Genomic DNA, 23,949 nt, shown 5'->3' on the forward strand with positions numbered 1-23,949 from the left:
TGCCACTTTAGCTCTGCTTCTTGGTATTCATCACCTGGCTCCTGGCAACATGATTTATTCCACTCTTTAGGGATGACCTTCTAAAATAAGCACAAATCACAAAAGCTACTACAGCAGCAGCCTCTACTTAAGGGGCTTCAATTCCAGTGTGTACCCCTGCATCATCTAGAGTGTGTTTCATTAAGATACTTCTGTATAGCTGTGTGAATATATATTTAAAGCTTTGGCTCCCATCATAGTCAACCAGTGGTATTATCTGAGGTACTGTAAGGCAACACATCAAGCCTCTAATTGCCAGTCTAGAAAGATACAAAAGGGCACATGCAGACCCTCTGCTGTATTTGTTGACTCTCTGTATATGTTTTAACCTCTGGTATCAGAAATGGCATTTGCTGTCTGTGCCTGAACTTCACCCACTCAGCATCGCCTTTAGAGCTTAGGGAACAAGTCCTCTCATCGTCTAGATGCATAGTTTTAGCACAGGCTCAATCAGACTGTAGGCATCTCTGCCTCCACTGTATAGTGTTCTGTTGATTCCAAGATACCTGGCATGCCTCTGGATACCCACTATGATGCCAACACTGAACACAGTCTGTGTCTGTTCTATACCTTGAGTTCACAGTTCACACTTTGATGGCTCTCAACCCTTAAGTCTTGATGTGAATCAACTGTATGTCCTAATTCCACACAAATACTTTGTGAACTTGAGTTTCAAAATATTCAAGGACCTACTGCATTCCTGTTGCATAGAGAATGCGTCACTTGCAATTTCTGTCAGGAAAATATTGAACAAAAAATGAAAACAAAAATGAACAATGATGGTTTCCTTTTAAAGGAGAACTATATATGCAGGCCAAAAGGATTCTGTAGCAGGTTTATGCCATTAACTCACAGGGACCACCAAAGAAGTAGGGTTGTGGAGGCGTGCACACAATGTGCAGTTTAGTCCCAACCCATCAGTCTTCAGCATGGGACAAATGACCCTGTAAGTCAGTTAACTGACACTTCTGTGTAAGAAACAAGATTTTCAAGTTGCTCTGCCAAAGCACATAATGGCACCTCCGAAATGTAAAAATTAGCCATCAGATGATGATACTGTTCATTTCATTAACAAGAAAACAGAACCATTCTTTAACTCCTGTAATGCATAAGGCTATGTGAGGACACTAAAATTGGAGCTACTTGATCTTTAGCCTAAAATGTTTTTTAAAGAAGTTTAGAAAATATTATCTAGCTGGAAGAACTATTATGAACAAAACCTAGAAATGCTCCCCCAGTTGTTAAGAAGGGGCACACCATGAAATAGATTAGTGTGTCCTTCAAAATCTAAATGAGCTCTCCATTTCAAGAGTGCACAGTTTGCTTTTAACTATACTGGCAGTCATAGAATCATAGAACCATAGAATGGTTTGGGTTGGAAAGGTCCTTTAAAATCATATAGTTTCAATCCTCCTGCTATTGGCAGGAACATCTCCCTCTAGACCAGGTTGCTCAAAGTCCCATCCAGCTTGGCCTTGAACACCTCCAGGGAGGGGGCATCCATAAACTCTCTGGCAACCTGTTCCAGTGCCTCACCACCCTCACAGAAGAATTTCTTCCCAATATCTAGTCAAAATCTACCCTCTTCCAGTTTAAAGCCATTTCACCTCATCCTGTCACTAAGCTGGAAAAGCCCCCATGTGACCCACATAATCCAGATCTACAGTCAGCTCGAAGAAGTGAAAAAAAAACAACTGAAAAAGCTCCAGGCATGCAGGATTATCTTAAATTCTCACGTGTATTCTATGTAGCCTGATGTTCCTCCAGAAAGGCATAAACCTGTATTTCTGACCTAGATGCCTATTCATATATGATAACACATGTCTTGGATGCTCTAGGACATCTCAAAGAATGGTAGGTGTTTAGGCAATGGAATTTTATTTATATGTTCACTCACAGCTCTTCAAAACTCTGTCATATCAAATCTTCAGTCTTTCCACCCCAGTGTATTCAATGATTGATTCTGGGAGCAATTTCTTGAAATTCTACATGACAACTACCTTCTACCATAGGAAGCCCTGAATGCACTGCTGGAATTTTTGTGGCCAGGGAACAGTATTCTGCTCCAAGGTCTACTATTAGCTCATACAAATGCAAACTTCCTCACAACTTTCAATTTATGTTATTCTGCAGATCACAGAATTGCAGAATCAGAGAATTGTAGAGCTTGGAAGGGACCTCAAGAGGTCATGGAGTCCAACCTCCATTTATTTCACATGCAGATTTTCTCATATTAAACAAACAAACAGAAACATTCTATATTAAGCTCAATTTTTTTGAGTGAATTTAAAAAAAAAAAAAAAAGTATTTATATTGTGGTCACTAGGGTACAGGCAGTTAAGACAAGTACATTTATTATGTACAGAATCTAATCTCAGTAAGTAAATATCAGCACAGTACAAAAAAAAAAACCAAAAAGATAAAAAATGTATCTGGAAGAAAACACCCTTTTTTTTTTTAATTTGGAGATAATTAAACACTAGTATTAGTAAATCTCCAGGACATTTCTATTGATAAATAACAATACTGCAATATTTGGGAAATGCTTGTGAACTGAAGAAAAAATCTGAAACAAACGCAATTGTAGCACTCTAAACCAAACTTTACTGAGCGCTGAGAGAATGGTGTGGCACATTTACTAAATTTTACTTGACCCTCAGTAACATCATATAAGAACTGATATTGGATTCAAGATAATGACATAATTAGCATCAGTCAACACTTTATCATGGAAAATTTGTAGTCAGGAACACTTGAAATTGCTTTCGAATGACGTTTCTAAATTTGTTGATAAAGGTAGCTGCATTAGGATATTGTGTACTTGTACATCTTTTAAACATTTCACACTCTCTTATAGATTATTCAGATAAGTATTTGTAACATCAGCATATTTATAATGGTTAACAAATATTTCTCCAGAAAAAAAAAAAAAAAAAACCAAAATGTTTTGTGTAAAAAAGTTTTTTTTTTTTTTTTTACAAAATAATTGTAAAAATTAAAACTGCATATTCAGTGAGAGCCTTTCAAATATAATCTCACTGTTCCAGCCCTATAATATTCAGTATCGTCACCAGTTCTCTGGAAGTTTATATGTTACTGAAATATGCAGAAATTAATGGAGTGATAAACAATGTTGGAGACAGGCCAATTACATGTATCTGGCCTGAACTGCCTGGCAGGTCTAACTCATCTAAAGAACATGCCAATTCCAAGGTGCTATATCTATGAAAAAAGAATGTAGGCCATGCTTGAAAGACCAAAGTTCATAATCTGCAAAGCAATAACAGTGAAGAGGATCTGGACTGCAGATGAGCACGAGCAATTACTGCTTTAGCTAAAGGGCACGATGTGATCTGTAGCTGCTCAAACTTTAAGGCTATAAGAATTTTCTAGAAAGCCACTGAAGTACTCAGATACGGTCAGCAACTTTGATAACAGAGGGCAAGTTTTCATCAAAACCATACCTATTTTTCTGTTAGCTTGCTTGATGCCATGTTGGAGACTTTTCAGTATATAGATTTAAGCCTGTGAGTCTCATCATATTTCAGCTGCAACTAAGCTTCCAAAAGTTTCTACAGTCAACACCACTTTACCTATCTCTAGCTGTGCTCATGTAGCTACCATATGTGCTTCCTCAGGGCTGCCAACTGTGAAGGATCCAGAGCTTTGGGCTCCACTCCAGGACAAATGGCAAGTTTTGCTCACTAGCAAGGAGGTAATTCAGACTTTCTTTCCCAGCAGACAGGTAGACCAGAAAATGATCCTTCTTGTTAAGACTGTCAGTCTCTCTGAATTTCTTGCTAAAGGCGTGCAGCATTAGATGTTCAGTCTAAAGTTCCAAAACTAGTTCAGCCAACTTGTGCTTAGTGAAGTATTCCAGTTTCACTATAGCTGTAATTCATTGGAGGGCTGAAAAGACATGAAGAAGCTAAGAGCCTTAAATCAGTTTTTTTTTTTTTTTCCTTCCCAAGCTTGCTATTGTACTGCTGTTATAACGAAATGCTTCAGAAACCACTCACCTATTCCTGATATACAGCTTATTCCATAAATAACGTATTCTAATTTGCATTAAGACACACTCAGTTTCTAACAGTATTGATTGAACTGTTCAGAGAAGCAACTTCAGAGAGGGTGTTTGAATACTGAGAAAAGTCAGAAAAGAATCAAAGCAATAAGATGGAGTCTAAAAAATTTTGATACACTATGCAAAACTCAGAATATAATTTATTCAAGAGAAAATTAAGAATATTTACTTGACCAGGGTCTGCAAATGCCCACAGTACACACTGATTTCCAGGAGAGGAGTCACAGAATCACAGAATCACAGAATTGTAGGGGTTGGAAGGGACCTCCAGAGATCATCGACTCTTTGAAAGAGCAGATGACAGCAGGACAAGGGAAAATGGTTTTAAGTTGAAGGAGGGAAGATTTAGGTTGGATGTCAGGGGGAAATTCTTTACTATGAGAGTGGTGAGGTGCTGGAACAGGCTGCCCAGAGAGGTTGTGGATGCCCCGTCCCTGGAGGTGCTCAAGGCCAGATTGGATGGGGCCCTGGGCAGCCTGGTCTCATATTAAATGTGGAGGTTGGTGGTCCTGCCTGCGACAGGGGGGTTGGAGCTTCATGATCCTTGAGGTCCCTTCTAACCCAAACCATTCTATGATTATGTGTATTCTTACGTTGAATGATCCAAGATTTGGGCTTTTTTTTTTTTTTTTTAAATTTAAAATAAGTTGGAATTATAAACTATTTGAACAAACATGGTCATAGATATATCATTTCATCCGGAAATGCTATCATTAAGCAGAAGGGAAAAATAAGGTGAAGATTTTGGGAAATTAATATGTGCAAATCAAGCTAATGTAACCCTGCTCTCATTGTGTATGTATAAAACTTTAACTTTGCACATAACACGAAATCTTACTAGCTTTACTTTAGAGATCTGATCCCTGCAGTCAATGCAGAGCTTCCTGATCAACTGAGTTTTCAGTTGGAGTTAGTGACACAGTGCTTATAACAACATGCTTCAATAGATCTTTCTCTTCCCCAAGTTTCACTAGCATATACTAAGCTTGAACTGACAACAATAAAATAAAACTTAAAAATAATTTAAAAAAAAAACAACTAACAATATTTGACCCTTAACTTATGCCTTACTAATCCCAGGGCCGTAAAGTAATTGCATTCTGTGACAAAATAGCTGCATTTGTGGATGAAAGACGAGCAGTAGATGCCATTTACCTCAACTTTAACAAGACTTCTGGTACAGTTCTTGTATCCCGTTATCACTCTATATGCATAGTCAGTCCTTTGAAATCTGTTCTCAGTATTTCAATCCTCTTACTCAGGATCTTGATTTTCACAGAAAACTTGAAAGATTCACCCAAATGTTTAATGCACTTATTTCTGATGATTGAATCTACAAGACAAAACAGAGAAAAAAATGTAGGAGAGAAAGTCACATTTAGAAGATACTCGAGTGCCTAAGGAAAGATCAGGAAAAAGAGAAAGCAATTTCCCTGTCCTTTCAGACCCTTTTTCCATCAACCTAGGTGCTTTCTTGGTACAGACATCTGAAATTTAGTTCAAATATTTTAAAACACCCTTTTCAGGTAAAACGGCAAGCTTTATAAACAATTATCAGATTTTAATCTTTCCCTCACAAAGATACCAACATACAGTTAGATCCTCTTAAAGAAGAGCTCAAGGGGAAAGTTTATGAAGATAAAAGTTAGAAGTTAAGGGCATGCATTACAAATGGACACAATAAGCATGTGATGAAATTGATGGCTAGAACATAAATTACTCCTTTGTGCAAACATTTATTAATATCAAGGACAGTCCTTGAAAAACAGTCCGAAAAACAGAACATATCCCTGGGACATGCTCTCTAACTTTGCATATGACTCATTACCTGCTGTGGTGCAGAGAAGAAATCCTATTTTTCTATTTTCAGATGAACACTGTTAGCTGCACCTGAATCTGTAGATGCAGAACTGAATAAGCGGACTTTTGGTAAACTTACATGTTCACCACATATTCCTTTGGCAAAGAAACACGTTTAGGATTTACCAAAACACTCTGGAGGGAAGGTAGGAAACACCTTCAGGTATTTCTCATTGGCTTCCTATCATTTAGAGTTGAAGAGCCAAACTGCATACTACTCATTCAAGCAATTTTTCTTTTACTAGTTTTTTGGTGTTTGTTTGTTTGTTTTTAAATTGATAGTTATGAAGGATGAGAAAGTAGAATAGTAATTAGAGTTATGGAGAAACAGCACTGGCTCTTTAGCACCTGGAGAGAAGATTCTTCAGTCTGTAGCTCCCTAAAGACTCTTTGGATATAACCACTGAGTAGGCTTTTGGACATAAACCTACACAGAATTAAATTCCTATCAGGGAGATCTGGAATATGTCTACGCAGCTCAGCAACTCAAATCCCCCCAAATTCCCATGGTTCCTAAAATAATCAGTTCTATCCTCAAAAAACTCATCATCACATATCAAGACCTAATGCCTAATTTCAAACCTATGACCTAGCCCGTGCCTTCTCACGTGACTGAGAAGAAAGGCTTGCACAACAGTGAAGCTGGAATATAAACACATTGTATCTGCTCAGCAAGTCCTCAAGCCTGGTTCTGTTCCATGATGCTTCTTTTGCTAATAATGAGGATTATGAGTGTGTATGCTAACAGGGATCGTGCAATACTGAATTTTTATCAACCTATATATAAGCTCTTCTGACTGAAAAAAGATTATATAATTTTTCATATATGAAGAAAAGAACACTGTGAAGGTTTTGCTGTTGCTGTAACAATTCTTATCTCAACCCTATAGATAGGCTCAAACAAGAATCTGTGCTTCTTAATGCTGGAGCTACACACTCAAAAGCACAGTTCTTGATTCAAGGGCCTTATATTAATGAAATAAAATAAAAGAGAGAACTGGTTTGTGTACCAGTCAGGGAAGCAGGTAGAAGAAGTACAGATTAAAACTGAGTGTAATATTTATGGGATGTAACAGAAGCAATAGACCAAAAAATATTCTGAACTTATACAACCAGAATTTCTTGTGGTCATGAACAAAAGCATATCACGATACTTCTAAAGTGGGTAGACAAGCAGCTGAAGCCTTTGTGAACTTCAAGAAATGAGAGACAGAATGCAATTTAATTTGTTGATGGAGATTTTGAACCAAATTTGCACCATTTGTGAGTGCAGCAGTTGGGGTCAGAACACAGGCTAGAGGACAAGCGTGCCCATGCTGCTAATGGCCGAAAGAAATAAATGCAGGTGGGAGGGCAAGTGTAATCACTAGCAAAGACCAAGCTGGATGAGCTGCTGAGTAGGCAGTGTCCTGGAAGCTAGAGAGTGAGTAGGTCTAGGAGGCAACCCTTGGCATGGGAGCAGCTGTGTCTCTACAAGTGAGAGCACAGGGGTGGGCTGCAGGATTGGGGGAGTCCTGTCCAGCTGTGCACATGTGTACGTGCAGGGGATACATGTTCCAAAATACAGGTTTACATTTAACTCACAGGGTTTAAACATTAATAGCTGGGAGACCTTGATGGGAGTGGGCATAGTGGGGATGGTTGGATTAGATGATCTTACGGGGCTTTTCCAACCTGCATAATTCTATGAGTTTATGAATCTAAGAGTTAGATAAATTTCACAGAAGTCTATGTTCTGAATAAGCATCAATATCTAAATACACATTTACTTAAAATAAATAAAAATACATTATGGTCTTTTGAGTACAGTACACCAAATGAAAGTATACATATTTCTATTTGTCTAATATTTAGAAGATCTATTACTGTAAGTACTTATTTTATTGGCTGAAATGTAACTACTTTCAAAGGCCATATAACCCAGTCTCTTCTGTAAATCTCATACAAGGTATTAGCACTACACATTCTCAAATTATCATTAAATCCTTAGAGAACAGAGAACAAACCAACTGTGGAAAACTCTTAATAACCTGCAACAGCATTGGGGAACACGTAGTTTTGTACCTATCATCATACACAGGACTTAGACCACTGAAGGAAAAGCCAAAGCACAATCATGGAAATTCAGGTCAAAGTGGTGATAACTTCAGGGTTTTTGCTTCAGCTTTGGATCTCCTAATGACTGTAATCATGATCATGCTGTGTTTCAACCTCTTTGCTAGTCTGAATCACCCACATTCAGTTCAGGCCTAGAGGCCCTTTGATCACACCTACCGGGGTTGTGCCTGGCAAGCCACTTAGAAAAGAGCTTACAGCTCAGCAGAAACATAAAGCCACTGATATGTCCCCACAGTTCAGTCAGCAGCAGAGTTGTAAGAGCTGTAATTCTTAGGAGCTATAAACCAAATGATCACTGCAGAAAATGAGAGGGGAAACAAAGACTTTATCTGCCCCACTTTGCTTGACAAATTTCACTTCCAGCTCTGTCACAGCAAGTGAAGGACTTTGTCCCCTGAAGAGGGAATTGGGCTACTGAAGCAAAAATGTTGCCTGTTTGCTTATCTTGCGCATGTTTTTAATCAGGTTTGGATTTACCCTTCAGAACTGACCTACATTATTTGAGCCTGTAATTAAACTGAGGAATCTGTTGGTTTGCCTTTAATTGATTCACCTTTTGAATAGGGAATATATAAAAACACTCATTCTTCTGAAACCAAGGAGAAGATAGATGAGCTTTGAACACAATTTAAGCTTATCTAGGATGTTCACGCATTATGTTTTTCACTGAGGAGCTTACGCTAATACGTGTGATCAGAGATGTCCACAATGGGCCTTTGTATCAGCCAAGTCACAGCGTGTGCAAATAGATACCAGTGAATGTAATTACGTGACAGCATACATGCATGTAGTTTGTGTGCATATAAAAACTAGGATAACAGCTTTTTAAATGTGGCATCTAGTAACTAAAATTCAAAAATACACCATAAGTGATTCATATGCTAAAGTTTGCTGATCCAATATTGCATCCACAGCAGACAACAACGACACTGATTCAAACTGACAATAACTGAAGAAAACTGTGAGCATTTCAAATTAAAAAAAAAAAAAAAAAAGCAGATCAAGGCACCACCTGAACTGAAAACATTATTAAAAAGATGGGTCCTATGCTTAAGATTTTGATTAAACTTATGTTAACTCTAGTGAACTAAGTATATGTTAAGTCTAGTGAGTATGTACCACACAAAAAATCACAAGTATTTCATGGAGGCCAAGAGGAAACCCTCATTAAAAAAAAATAATCTAAAAACACACATAGATCACCATGCAGCCCTTACAGTTCAGTAGATTACCAGTCTTTACAATAAAAACAGGATAGTAACACAATAATCTGTTAAGACTAGCTAATTAATGTTGGTAGTAAGTAAACGGATTAGCATCCTTTCTTTCTCATTCACTAGTTCATAACAATGAAAACTTTCGTTTTCTAGCTTTTGCCTATTTAGAGTGATGGCAACTAATTCAGAACCACACAATATCAGAAATGTTTGTTGCTGTTAGTGTGCATATCTTTCTGCTTATCAAAGATTATGTTATAAATAGCTTACAGCTATTAGAATTGCAACAGTTAGTTGATAAATTAATAAGGGAGACAAGCAAAATATCAATCATAGCACTGCTAACATAATTAGCATATATTAAACTGGATCACAGATTACTGCAGCAGCTGCATAAAATGAGCACCTACTTCAGTTGTTCAACACCTTGCATTCTTTTAACCCTAAAACAATACTACACTATACTCAAAAAACACACAAAAAAATGAGACCAGAAGAAAGTAATAGTGAATGCTAATTTGTAAATCTCTGCCCAAGACTTACATATTAACACAATTACAGAATCACAGTCTGGTTGAGGTTGGCTGGGAGCTCAACATCCCCACCTTATCTTGGTGGCTCTGTGTTGGACTTTCTCCAGTATGCCCATGCTCTTCTTGCACTGCGGGGTCAGAACTGGACACAGCACTCAAGGTGAGCTCACCAATGCTGAGCAGAGGGGAAGGATCACATCTCTTCTGGCAATACTCTGCCTGAAGCAGTCAAGAACGCGGTCATCTTAGCAGCAAGGGCACAGCGCATTATATTTTTCTGTCCTTTCTCCTTTCTTACAATAACTGTGATGTTGAAGTATCTGTAATTTCTCTTATTTTGTATAAAGTCGTTTTTAAACCAAATTGAAAAATGCAGTTTTTCTCAACTAGGCACAAAAGACACTTCATGCTTTGGATGTTTATCCTGTCTGAAGGAGTTTTAAGACCTAGAACAAATTTTGATGATACTGTAATTCAGATCAACTAAAACAAATAGGTAGAACGCTTGTATTCTGCCCTCAGTTGAGATTTGCCTCCTGCCTTAAGGTAATACAGTTACTCACAGAACAGTGGGAAAGAATTTGTTACTATGATAATGGAATTAGGATATTAGAATTAAAACTGAGGCTTTCAAAATTATAATTCTGCATGCCTAATGTCAGTTTTGTAATATGCTGTCTGTCATCCACTCACAACCAATGGTGTAGAGGCTTTATTTCTATGATACATATTGTAAAAATGGGAAATTGCATCATCAGGTTTTGTTCAGACAACTTGGTGAAAATACTGAAGTGAAAAATTCTGCATTCAATTCTGCATTAAAAGGTCTCCCCATTCATCCTTAAGGAACAAAGAAAAACCTAAAAAGATACACTCAAGTACTACTTCTTATACACATAGCATCACAGAATGGCTTAGGTTGGAAGGGAACTTAGAGATTATATAGTTCCAACTCCTCTGCCATCGGCAGGGTTGCCAACCACCAGATCAGACTGCTTAGGGTCCCATTCAACCTCTCCTTGAACACTTCCAGGGATGGGGCATCCGCAGCCTCCCTGGATAACCTGCTCCAGTGACTCACTCTATTTCCTTTCTTTTAGCTTAAAGCTATTTCCCCTTGTCCTATCACTATCAGACCATGTAAAAAGTCACTCTCACACCTATTTCTACACTCCTTCAATTTCTGGAAGGCTGCAGTGAGTTCTCTCCAGAGCCTCTCTTCTCTCAGTAAAATAAGTCCAGCTTCCACAATCTTTTTTCATAGAGAGGTGCTCCAGCCCTTGGACCATCTTTCACGTCCTCCTCTGGACCTGCTCCACCAGCTCAACATTTTCCTGCACTGGGAGCTCCAGGCCTGGACACAGTACTTCAGATGAAGCCTCATGAGAGCAGAGCAGAGTGGGACAATCACCTCCGCCCCCCCCTCCTGGCCAGCCTCTTCGGATGCAGCCCAGGATACTACTTCCTGACTGCAAGCACGCACTAGTCTAGTTCATGTCCAGATTTTCATCAACCCCCCCTCAGGAACCCCCTCAGCAGGGCTACTCTCAAGGGAGTTCTTCTACCAGTCTGTTCACATTATCTGAGATTGTCCCAACTCAGGTGCAATACCCTGCTCTTGGCTTGTTGAACCTCATTACATTCACAAAGGCCCACTTTTCAAGCCTGTTTAGCTCTCTCTGGACAGCATCCCTTCCTCTTATCATATCAACTGCACCACCTGTCTTGGTATTATTAGCAAACGTGCTGAAGGTACAAATCAATCCCATCATGTGTATCAGTGATAAAGATGTCGCAGAGCACTGATCCCAAGATGGATCCCTGGAGGACACCACTTATCACCAGCCTCCATCTGGACACCAGAGCTATTGACCACAACCCTCTGGTTGCGACTCTTGATCCAATGAATAGTACAGACTTCAAATCCAAATTTTCCAATTTAGTGATTAGGATGTCATGCAGGAAACATGTCAAAGGCCCTGCACAAGTCCAAGTGCTGCTCCTTTATTCACCAATGCCATCACTCCATTGTAGAAGGCCACCAGGCTTGTGGCCAGCAAGCCCTTGCTCAGCCATGCTCTGCTTGATTTCTCTCTGTTTTCCCTTCAACCCCTGCAATTCTGAGGCTCTGTGTAATTCTGTGATACTGCACTGTCTGGGTGAGCGAATGTTAGCAAATGCAGATAAGCTATTAACTCCCTAAGACAGGGAAGCAGAACATCCAAAATTCTGTTTGTTCTTTCCACCTATGGAAAAGAACAGAGCTACCAACAGCAGGAGAATCTGCTTTTATAAAACTTGCAGCAATAAAAAGGCTTATTGCTCCTTGTGCTTTAGCACAGAGTTGGACTTGATGATCTCCAACCCATATGATTCTGTGATTCTTATTTTCGTGATTTTATGATGCTCTTTTACGTAAACCAACAGCTAGCATATCTGTAGAAGACCTTCTGAACAAAAACAAAACATAAAAAAGGTCCATTTTTGATCAAAGAACTATCAAAAGAATTCAATTAACACTACATATTACACAGACATAGAGCGATATAATACTGAAGTATTTCTCTGAGCTGTACATCCATATGAGTGGATACGTGATGCAGTCAGGCAAAACTGTCACATACTCAGAAAGCTAAAACTAAGCATGCATGCAAACTCATGTTGTTAATACGCAAACATAGATGTATATTACAAATGAAACAGTTAAAAATACCTGAAATGCATCATATAACTAATATGCTAAGTATACACTGCCAATAAATTTATACATGGCCATGCTTTTTTAGATTATATCATACCAGTCTACTGCGCAATATTCCATGCAGATTCTTGAATACATGCCATGTCCCACTGACATTAAAACTGAAACATATTTATTTGTTTATTTTTAAGTCTTCTGGGGCATTGCATATGTTTGTACAGCATTTGGCAACATGAAAGTTCTGGACTGTGATTGCAGCTCACGTGCGCTAGAGCACTACAAGTACGGGTACAATGATGAACACACAGACTCGTGTTTTTGCAGCTGAGCAGACGTACTTAGATGAACAACTCCCTAAGACTATGGTAAAGGTGGGTAATATACATCCTAGAAGAACTTTACATGACAGAACCCTATTGTTTTCATGGAAACAGAGAAGAAAGCCACTAGCAGCAAAAAATCTAGCTGGAGATTGGCTACAGCTGCCTGAAAGACATTTAAAGACAAAAACACTATGGAGAGACAGAGTTGTGAAAGATAGAGAAATACAAATAGCCTTGTCAAAAATAGAGTTTTCTGTTTAATTGAACAAGGTATTATTCAGACTGAAGGGGAAAAAAAGCAGAATATTGGAAAGAAATGATTCTATATAGAAAAGAATTATTTTAAAAGAGGCTAGAAAGTCTCCTAAGATTAAGAGAAGTCTGGACATGATGGTCTTATTCAGCCTTTCCTCCCTACTAAACTTTTCAGCAGTTTTACAGTTCAAAAATATACAAAGCTTAATATTAAGAATCCAAATTAATGAAGTATTTCCAAAATAGAATGACATCATACAGAAACTTGTTTTCCTATGAGAAAATAAGTCAGAAGAACCTCATCTCTCGTTCCCAGCTCAAATTGCATCTGTTGAGATCTTCGAAGACACCCCAACTGAGCTCAGCTCAGGCACTGATCTCCTCACTCTCAGCAATAACAGAATGGAAGGATACAGCACAAAGCTGCAAAAGGAAGGGTTCGACCCTGCTAGGCAGGGGGGTTGGAACTACATGATCCTTGAGGTCCCTTCCAACCCGGGTGATTCTGTGATTGTGTGTGTGTGATTCTGTGACATCAGGAGATAGTTCTTCACCAAGCGGGTGGCCATTCTTTGCCCATTTACTAAATGACAAGACATTCTTTAATATAACACCAATATATATAAATATATATAAATTCTATATTAAAAAAATTAAGTAAATAAAATTCCTGAGCATATAAACTAATATATATAATTTTAAAACTTCAGTAAATTAGAACAAACTCTTCAATAGCCCCTGAGAATTGATGATATTCTAGTTACTGGTTATTCTAATACTGCAGCCAAAGAGAAATGCAGCTAAAATTACTCACTGTAATTATGAAAATTTTTAAATTCCACGACTCATTTAGCCAAAACAGGCAGGGATTGCATCTTCATAACAAGTCAATGAATGACATACATTTCTTTTTTTCCTTCTTAATTGTGCATGTTCAATAGAAGGTGAACTGCAGATCAGAAAAACACTTGGCAAACATTTGACAGCCACTTGATGCAGTAGAGTAATACTGAAGGTAACACTTCCAAATGCGTTTAAAAATGTGATGTGTGTGCTACCTGTAACTTCACTTTTTTATAAGCTAAAATTTCTGATGCTCAGATAAGAGAACTGGTACACTAGGGCAATAGAAGCCTACGCAAAATAACCCCCAACAGGGAATCCAGCAAAGGAGAGGCTTACTACATTTTAGTTCTTTCTTGCTCATTTGGTACTCTTGTCTACAGTAGTAAAATAAAAGACAGATTAGTAAAATACTAAAAATTACAAAGAAAGCCAATATCAGAATATTTTTGTTGGATATTTTTGGTAAACTCTATTTGAAGAAAAGCATCAGGCTTCTCCACAGATTAATAAAGATCTATTTATCTTCTTCCAAAGGCCACTGTTGACCACAACTCCACAAAAGTTTCAGAAATTTTTGCTAGTGAAATTAATAGTATGACTAACTAGACTCAAACACAAGTACTTGATTATCTATTGATTAACTATAATTTTAAATTAGTAGCATGAACTCGCTATGATTTCAACCCATGCCAAAACAGGACTCTGATCACTGGACAGAGATTATGAGCAATAGATTTGTTATGATCGGGCACCCTGCTTTTGGAACAGCAGAGCTTTTACTGTTAAGTGAGCCATCCAGTGCCAGGTGGTCTCAAAGACAGACAATACTTCTGCCCTGCTTTTTTATTTCTCTTAAAGCTGTATCTTTCCAATTCTAGAAACTGAGTCAGTAGGTGAGCTCCTGTAGCTAGATATTCACGGTGCATTAAGTCTTATCCAGAACTTCTTTTTGCAGGAATTTTTAATTTACTCCCTTATTATGGATCTACTGAAACAGAACTGTAAATTACCAACATTCATAAAGATTATAAAATGCAGCCACACGACCTAAAAAGTTTATTGTTTGAATTGAAAGCTTAGATTTTTCTGTAACTGTTAGATACTGCATATGGTGTCTTTCAGAGAAGAATCTAATATTATTGGATAATATTGGAACAGGCTGCCCAGGGAGGTGGTGGAGTCTCCTTCTCTGGAGATGTTCAAGACCTGCCTGGATGCCTACCTGTGCGACCTGCTGTAGGGAACCTGCTTTGGCAGGGGGGTTGGACTTGATGATCTCTGGAGGTCCCTTCCAACCCCTACAATTCTGTGATTCTGTGATACCATTTTTTTTTCAGGCTTCTTTTCATGCTTAAGCAGAGATGAAGATTCTTCCTGTAAATCTCTATTTCTCTTTCAAAGTTCTCCAGAGTTAACACTCAATAGTACTCTTACGACATTGCCTGATAAAGGATGCAGTCACAAATCTTAAACTGAACATAAGTCCCCACACCTTATGTGTACTATTTATCAGGGGGCACATAGAGCTGAAATCCAGAGTGTAGAAAATTCTAGGTAAATGAATACAGATGTAGCTAAATTTCTTTATACTTAATCCATATTTTCAGTAGTGTTATTTATTCGAAATCACTGAGGACATCTATAGATAATTTATAACACAGCAGTTTTGCAACCACTTGCTCTTCCCTCTTTCAAGAGTTCATACCCTCTTGTAAATCACAGCATAAACAGTTAAAAGGAGAAACTGCCTTTTAATCATACTGAGCATCTACAAATTACATTTTCACATTCCTTCAGTCATAAAATCTCTGTGTTTTTGTGGATGAAGCAATAATAGAGTATCACAGGAGGGATCATTTCAAAACATAATCAGATATTCCTGCTAAAACATAAAAGGAAGGACTAACAACTATTAGCAGAAATTGGAGAACACCATAGAATCAGTGTATTGCCATTATCTACTACCTGGAGTTATCAGCTAGATTTGAAAAGTTTCACAGAGAAAGCTCAGAGAGAGTAGTACTCAAAATGGTTGCCTTGATCAGTTCTGTCTTCTGATCTGTTTATTCATGTTTGTTTATTCACTAAATTATTTTGCACCTCTGATTTCATCATCTCTGCTGGATGTTTATAGAATTTGTAGAGCACCAGCTGCTTGGGGGGGAAATTAAATAATTACATTTCTGAATTTTAGTGGAGAAGATATATTTCTTAGGCTACTTCATTTAGAAGTGTATGTAGTCTTATTCACAGATATTTCATTATCAATTCAAGAACCTATTACAGCATTATGTGTTTTTGTTTGCTTTTGACTAAGAAAAGCCTTTGAAGTGACAGCCATTGCAATTACTTTGTAAACCAGTTATACTCTTAAAGATATTATTTTTTTATTTTATGTGCACATCTGTATATATATATAAATGCATACTCATATACAGATATGTATTCACTTACATGTATGTCTGCCCTTTCTATTAGAGTTAATGAACCTATGTATATAGCAAGGTGTACTTACCACATGAAGGACGTAAAACTAAGTTTGAATAAAAGATAACTGTAAAAAAGAATCTCCTTAAAATACAGATTTTAGAATACAAAATCAGACAGTCCTAAAACTATGTTCTCTTCACAGGTACCATGGTGATGCCTGCTCTTCTAAACAGCACAATACTGTAGTACAGCAATAACTTCCATGCTACATTCCTTCAGATTCTCAGGTTTCCATGGAAATGAGTGGGAATCCCAACACAAGGGAAAAATAACAGCTATCCATCTCACACCACAGTGCTGGATCTCTGAACAGCTGATACATAAGGCAGTTGTCACAGGAATAAAAATATGCATAATATAATACTACACATAATGCCAGAGCCAAAGAAAACAATTGTGACTGTACCTTAAAGGAGTTCATGTAAACTCCTGCCTTAGAAGATACATAAAACTGAAAAAAATCAGGCTTTACATAATTCTGAAGCTGCTCAGGGTACTAATACAGATACTATATGGCGTTGTGAAAATAATAATTAAGCAAGTTATAGCTAATTAAATCAGAACCTAATTTTCCTGTTATTGATTTCCCTACTTATCAAGAAGCTTCTACATTTTAAATTGCAATTTAAGTTATGAGTGGCAATAAAATTCTAATACTAATGTTCAAAGATGTATCGAGCGCAGGCCTTGGTTTAAAGAATGGATAGACCATTCATAAAAAATTCCTCATTCTCCATGAGGAAAAGTATAGCAGAGCATGTCATGGAATTACTAAATGTCAATAGAGACTGACAACAGGGCCTAAGCAAGTACCCAACATCCCTACTAAAAGATGACAAACTTTAGTCCAACTGTAGGCAGGCTCATAAGGCCTTGTGAAGTGCAGCTTCCCAGGGGCAGCAGAGCTGTACTGTGAGCCTGTAGGTTTTACAAAGCCAGCCTTCACTCAAATGTAGATTTCTTTCCCACACTGTAGCTCACGTGAGGAAGAAAATTTTCAAGAAACCGCTGTTGACAGCATCTCTTAAAGACAAGGTCAGCAAACCAAACATATTATTATGTTATCTCACTTAAATGACTGTACAAAACAGAGTTACCAAATCACACACTTATTTGAAATAGGCAGGTCAGTATGTCAAGAACATCACACTGAGCTTTGAGCATTGCCTAATCACGCAGTGGTAGCTCACCAGTGTTCTACCTGACATTGGATTCGATTCATTAATGGTTTGGTCTGGCCAAACTCCTCAGACTTTCTGAACTTCATTTACCTTCATGGCAGATGATAATTGTGTCTCACCAAATTCAGAAAATATTAGCAGTTCTGAAATTAGGAGGGAAAGAAGACTACAACAGGAAGGTCAATAGCTTTTTCCAGTGGAGCTAAATCAGCAGTGAAACAGATTTAAGAAGTCCATTTCTTGATCTAACTCCACATTTCTATACCTGTGCTGCATTTTGATTATATGAATACTTGCAGCATTAAGGTGTAAACACAGTCATTGAAATTATCCCTAATTTGACAGATTATTTTCATTTTCAAGTAAGCATCACTTAGGTGATTTAGTGTAACTGAAGGAAGAGTGACCTGTGGCACAGGTAAGGAGCAAATAGTACTTCATATTCTTCTTCAAACAAGCTAAGGAAATCAAATGATAATTCTGAGAACAAATTTATCGTCCCCAACAAAGTTGTGTGTTACCACAACCACCTTCCCTTACTCCTCATTTTTATCTTCAATCCCACTTCTACCTCGTACTTTTTATGTGGAGTTTGTCTCTGCTTTGCAGGACGTCTACCAACCTCAAGCTAAAAAAGTTTTTATCACTGTCATATGGAACAAATTACTTGAAATGAAATAAATGCTGTTCATTCACCCTTATTTCATTATTTTCAAAAATAATGCTTAAATGCATTGAATGAAATTGTCTTATTATTCCTCCAAAAACTGACTTAATGTTAACAGCCCATGCATACACACAACATTAGTAAAGTCATCACCAGGAAACAATCACGTATAAGAAGTCTCCTTGGAATGCAAACAAGCTTCCCTGTAGATAAAGCAAGTAGCATAAAATCTCATCACTTCAAAGCAGAGATGGAAACAGAAGGAGAGAAGGGGGCTCTATTTCTCCGATGGTAGCAGTAGACATCCCTGCTGTCACTATGCTGATCTTCTGCGTCACTGCCATTTGTCCTTAGTTCACTAGCATACCAAATTTATACATTGTAAGATGCAACTGTGCAGTCACAGACCAAGGGTGATGTAGAATATCCCTAGGAGAAAAACCAGTCAGCCATGCTTACACATTCTTATTGCATTTCCAGCTTTATCTGCAACAGGCTTCTGAAAATTTCTTTCAGTACTGAAAATTCCTTTAAATGATGAAATCATACTTTCAGTTCTAGCTCTGTTTTGGAGAAAAAAAAAAAAGAAAAAAAAAAAGCTAAACATCCTTTTATTTAATATGTTTCTGTATCTGTCTTCATCAATCACGTTCCCATAATCTCTCTATACTACAATGAATGATGATAATGAAGAACAGCAAATTATATCTACAACAGTAATTACATCAGAATATTTAAACATTGGTGACAGAAGTATTAATTACTGTATGTAACTTTTTTGATATAGTTTTGGAGAATTAACATGAAAAGATCGGTACTTGCTAAGTCAAACTATGCTCAATGAACAGGATTTTGATACATTCCAAAACCTGTTATTTTTAATCGCTGCTTTATGATTTCCTAGAGTCACACCTCTTTCTTCTGATTTAGCAAGGGACAGTCACACAGTATTTTTGAGATCCTTTCCTGTGAGTTTCTGAACATGCTAGAAGTCCCTAGCCTGCACGTAGGACAGCCAAAGAGAAGAAGAGAAGGCTTGAGGTGGGCAGGGGAGAACAAGCTGTGAGACAGAGAGAAAACATGAGTAACTGTGGGGCTTCTATTTCATGATGAAGGGAACTGTGAAATATGCTATTCTTATTACATGCAAATACATAAGTATTAAAATAGGGGGTTAATCAGAGTTTTTATGTGTTGAAGTAAGAAAATCTGACTGGAATCCAGGCCAGCCTAACATCTAGTTTAGGCTGCAGCTTTCTGCCCCATTCTCTGGCCCCCTAGTAATGCAGCTGGTGTCATCTGCTTTGGTTGGTTATCAGCCTAAATTATTTTCTCAATTTTCACTTGTCCCATAGTTGTGGAACAGGCAGGAGGTCAGTGCTGTGATCCCTCATGTCCTCACCATTTACCAACATTCTTCCTGTGCCTGAGCAAAAGATATAAACCAGAAAAAGAGACATAGGTGGTAATGTTTGGCAGAAAAGAACATCGACTGCTGAAGTACTGAGTAGCAGTAAGAGAACTAAGAAGAGAAGCTAGGCACAATCAGTGATACAAGTGAAGAAGGAGGTTGGCACCAGCAGCCGTAAGTACCCACTCTTGAACTGAGCAAGAAGTTATAAACAGAAGTAATGAAATGTCTCTGAGGCAGGTAGGCCCTGGAGTAGCAGACAGGGTAGCTGACAGATAAAGGGAAGTAGGCTCAACTGGGAGGTAAGAATCCAAAGGGAAAGAGCTTGAAACTGAAAAGGACAAAAAAAAAAAAAAAAAGCCCCTAGTGGAAGGGAATAAGTGTGTGTGTGATGACATCAAGCATATGCCTATGCTTTGCAGTACACTGCCGCAAGAAGTCCCCAGCTCCCTCCTCTGAGATATCACCAGATTAGCTAGCTCTGGCACCAAAGGCAGAACAGTAATAGTAGGTTTTGTAGGATAGTCAGACAACTTAGAGTAATCAAAGCAGGGGATAATTAGCCTTTGTTTAGTCATGCTAACACAGTTATGATTTTTCTGGGTCATGAGCCTCCACAACATCACAGCAACATACCATGTAGGCACATGGCAAAAAGTCAAGTGTCTGTCCTAATAAAAGCAGCAAATACAAATGGTTATTTACTACTCCTATGTAATACAAAGAGTTGTAGAGATCATTCAAGTTCTGTGCTAATGATATGCAAGGTATACTGGAAGAAACAAAAAAGAGTTTCATCAGCCTATAAGTGGTATAAAGATTATAGCAAAATTTATTAGTTTTGCTACAGTAAATCCTCTTTGATGAGGAGATAGATGGTGGCTCAGCTACCGTGGCCCTTTCCATATGGAGCATCAGGCACTTTGTGTAACAAACACGGAATAATGGATATGATACAGGTTATTATCATTACTGTTAACTCTCTCTTCCTTTTCTGTCTTAGTAAATAGTTTTTATCTCAATCTATGAGCTCTACATTTTTTTCTGATTGTTTCCCCCATCCCACTGGGAGAAGTGGAAAGATCAAATGACTCTTCAGTGTTCAGCTGTTTGCTGGATTAAACCAAAACATCCAGGCAGAATATCACTCCTCATCATTGTGCAATGGGTATTTTTTTGAAGGTTATTTTTACTTTATTCATAATAATTGGTACTATAATATATTATTCAAATAGTAATTCTATCTTCTAACTGTAGACCTTGGGGCACTTTAAAATAGACCTGCACATCATAGTGCCCACTTCACAATAGAGAAATTAATTGTAGGAAGATAGGATGACTATCCCAAAGTTGCTTTGTGTGCTAGATCTAACACTATGAACAGAACTTACTTTTCAGTGCAGTATCTCTCTATTACGCAACTCTTTTTAAAATGAATCTAATTGTGTAATTACCTCATAACAGGATGTTAGCATTTATTTTCTGGAGATGGACTCATTGCATGTATTGTTTTACCTTAAAAAAATTAAGTACCTGCCCCTTGTTTCTGCCTTACAGAATAGCAAGGTCTATGTCTTGTACACATTCAGTGCACTGAAGAAAGTACGAAATCACGCTATGAAATCACGCTATGAAATCACAGTGGATGAGTTTGCTGTGAGGGTACAAGCTGTAGACATTTCCACTGTAATTCAATATGACTGAATGCAATTAATGCTAGATTATGAAATAATTTCCATCAAGTTACACGTCATTTCAAAATCAAGAAGATCTCATTGTGCTGTTATTCTACTGCACGCAGGAGAGTAACTATGAAGTGTATTTTGTTTTAATAAAATGCTTACAGCTGAAATTAACGTGTTATGCCAAAAATATGTCTTATTGAACTACAACACAAGATTACCTTCCTCTGGGTGATTGAGTGTGTCTTATTGGATAACAAATAACATGAAATTGAATAAGGGTTGATTTCAGATGAAACTGATTTCACATGAAAGAAAAACAATCGATGAAGAGAGGGTGTGTAGTTACATATACGAAATGTAGGACAGCTGCTAGAACAAGCAATTTGTCCATCTACCATAGTACTACTCTCAGGCTAACATCTGGTATTTCAGAGAAGAGGATTCCCATGTCTCTAACACTCCTTCTGACCATGCAAATATTTTTACTGGCTACACTTGATGATTAACCTGGGTCATACAGCACAGCTTCTAACTCCTACAATTTTTAATTTCATCTATGTACCTACTAATGAAACAACTATCCAGACAAGAACATTTTCTATCTGAACTCTTTATCTTCATAGTTGCAACAATGAAATAATGGGTTCAAGCTCCAGGTGCATTTCTTCTCTCATGTAACTTCTTGTCTAAATTCTGTAGCATACAATTTCATTTAAAATAACAGTTAAATAGTTTTATCACAATTAATCAATTTCAAAGGATAAAAAATATATTTAACAGAATGCCTACATCACCTCCTGTACACACAACATGAATTGTGATCATATGATACCAATGACATTTTATGTTATAAGCTTTTCTTGCAAATACAGCATGTCTAGGCACTTTTACAGGCCATTCTTTTATTGTTTTAAAAAGAAGAAAGGTGTCAATCCAGACACAGACTTTCTTTCTTTCAAGGCATTGGTCAGCAGATGGTAGGAAAAGCAATTCAGATCCTCAAAAGGACCTGATGTTCTTGTTTTCTCTCTATTTTAGGATGCAAGCCCTGTTATCACTGAACAGAATGACACTTGCAGCAGGTACAGCTGACACATGGAAATATGTTGGATCAGTCTTTCTAATAGGATCTATGCATTTGCTAAAGAAATCAAACAAATATGGACCATTTGGACAGGCAGGTTCAGAACCTTACTCACAGTCAATTTTCTGTGTGAACATTTGCAAGGAAAGATACCAGATGGCTTAGGCATGCATTACACTGACATGTACATAAATGTGCATGGGTATACAGAAAAAAGGATGAGCTGTGACTAAATTGGGGCACTAGATTACACATGTACTGGACAGGGCAGTGACAGGGAAGAGGAACCTTGTAAGACAAGGAGAAAGGATGCTAATGCTGAAAGAAGCAGATACTATATGCTATCTTTTCTTCCAGTAATCCATCCTCCCCACACAGATCTACTGTGTTGAGGATTTATGTGAGAAGCTCACTTTAAAGCTATGAAAATTATGTACAAAAATCCTCCAAACACTGACAGGTAGACTGGCTTCATTGATCACAGGTGCTGATATTAAAATTTCTGGTGGGAGTTTCATAACTGATGCACCGCTTCACTGGGTTTCACTTTGCCTGCCCAGCCAAAGTAAAAGTGCTATAGCAGCAGTCACCAGCACAGAAGGCTGCTTAGAAAGAAAACTGACAGCCTCAAAATTGAGAAATGAGCAGCACCCATGCATGGATGTATTGGTAGGAAGGAAGCACAGAGAGAAGAAAAGAGCACTTACTGATAGAACAAAATGTAAAAAGTCTTCCTAAAATATGACATTAAGCCAACAGACAGAGCCAACTTCTCCTCCCACAAGAGTCCGAAGGTCTCTGAATCCATTCAAAGTCTTAACAGAATCCTTAAAATGAAGACTTATTTATTTATTCTGAAGAAAGCTAACAGTTTGGTTTTTTTTTTTTTTTTTTTTTTTTTAAACAATCTACTGAGAAAGGGCAGAATACATACTTAAGAGCACAATTTTTTAGTATTAAGTATCATCTACACAAGAAAATTGTTAAGGATAGGTGTTCTGTGCATCAAAGGGATTTTATTTCTTTATTGCTGCTTGACCTAATCCAGTTTCAAAGGAGACTAATTTAAATTCTAAAAAAAAAAAAGAAAAAAGCCACATACAAAGCAGAGAAAAAGAGTAGCTGCAAGACTGGAGGTGGAGCTTTACATTTGCCTAGCTTACTTTGCAACGCATAGAGAAAAGTGTCCAGACTGAGTTATTGGAAGGTACTTAAGGTAAAGTCACGACACTTTTATATTTTATTTTCTGTTCTCACTTCATTAGCTTAAGATTATACTTCTCTGTTAGTTCTGTACGGCAACCAATTTGTTTTGTCTCGAGTTCACTGCTGTGCCTCTCTTGAAACATTTGAAGCAACTCTTGTTGCTTTTAAATAATGGCCTGTAAGATTAGTTTGGCTAACCATTAGGGAAGTCTCCACTAACATCAACCACATTTGCTATGACTTCAACTA

The sequence above is a fragment of the Tetrao urogallus genome (genome assembly GCF_951394365.1).
Source record: "Tetrao urogallus genome assembly, chromosome: 2".
NCBI lineage: Eukaryota > Metazoa > Chordata > Aves > Galliformes > Phasianidae > Tetrao > Tetrao urogallus.